Source organism: Propithecus coquereli, unplaced genomic scaffold (genome assembly GCF_000956105.1).
Source record: "Propithecus coquereli isolate 6110/MARCELLA unplaced genomic scaffold, Pcoq_1.0 Scaffold3, whole genome shotgun sequence".
Taxonomy (NCBI): Eukaryota; Metazoa; Chordata; class Mammalia; order Primates; family Indriidae; genus Propithecus; species Propithecus coquereli.
This window is the reverse complement of record NW_012148618.1, coordinates 4,021,728-4,022,988: the sequence shown is the minus strand read 5'-3', so window position 1 is coordinate 4,022,988 and position 1,261 is coordinate 4,021,728. Positions and strand designations below refer to the sequence as shown.

The 1,261-nt window shown below is 34.2% G+C and overlaps 1 protein-coding gene across 1 annotated transcript in view; it reads left to right on the top strand.

The window, feature by feature from the left end:
• LOC105814335 (olfactory receptor 4F3/4F16/4F29-like) overlaps positions 1 to 1,261 on the top strand; it is a 4,522-nt gene that overhangs the window by 472 nt on the left and 2,789 nt on the right. The window lies entirely within an intron of this gene.

Below are 1,261 nucleotides of genomic sequence, written 5' to 3'. Positions count from 1 at the left end.
CTAGCTCACAGCAACCTCAAACTCCTGGGCTCAAGCGATCCTCCTGCCTCAGCCTCCCGTAAAGGTTATATTTTTATCTCAATTTTCTTTTTAAAAGAGATGGGTATAAACTGATGATGTTCTGTAACAAGGGAAGCAAATTTATCATGAACTTGTCAAGTTTGCAAGGTGGAAAATAGTTTCATAGACACCTGAATAGAAATAAAAGACATGGATACCAAAATATCTAAAGCTGAATAAGTAACTCCAATGTAATGTCATTTTAAAATGCTATGTGAAAAATTTAAAAACGAAATAGTACATAAAACTACCAGGGGTTAGATTGAGTTTTCCTGGTCTCTTATGTGGTTCAGAATTAGAGTATTTTTATTAATTTTATATATAAATTACAAGTAGAGTGAAGAAGTGTTAGGTGTGTTGACAAAAATAATTTTGGGAATGGTGGTGAGAAACATATTCTAAGAGTAAATATAAAGGTATTGAGTTTGTTGAGTCTTGTGAACAGAAAGGTAAGGAGCAACTTAGTTTGTGGCATTTATATATATAAAATTTTATTTGATCAAATAGCTGAGTATAAAACTATAATATTTTATCCCTACAATTTACCCAGTGAAGTTAGTATTATTAATTGCAATTCGATAGACAAACTGAAGTTCAAGAGTTTAAGTAACTTGTCCAGTCTCAACTTGTCAGTAACTGAACTGTGGTATAAATCTTGGTTTTCTGACTCCAAAGCCCACGTTCTTTCTACTATACCATATTACTTCTCTAAATAAAACTAAAATTATAGTATAATGTGATAAATCCTTACACAGAGGCTTGAATAAAATGTTTTCCACTACATTATGATGTTCTTTATACAGTTAAGCTTTTCAGATCATGTGCTAAGTATTCAACAGCAATTCTTTTCAAAAATCTTCTCAAATTATCTTTGTTTTTTTCCTCTAATGCTTCTCGGACTGACACTTTAGTAGAACACAAAATCAGACACTTGGATTTTGCTGTAATGTCAAATTATTAGAGAAGTTTCTGAATATTCACTCTCAATTTCAGTACCTAACATAATGAAAACTGGTAGGCCGGGCGTGGTGGCTCACTCCTGTAATCCTAGCACTCTGGGGGGCCGAGGCGGGTGCATCGCTCAAGGTCAGGAGTTCGAGACCAGCCTGAGCAAGAGCGAGACCCCATCTCTACTAAAAAGTAGAAAGAAATGATCTGGACAACTAAAAATGTATATAGAAAAAAATTAGCCGGGCATGGT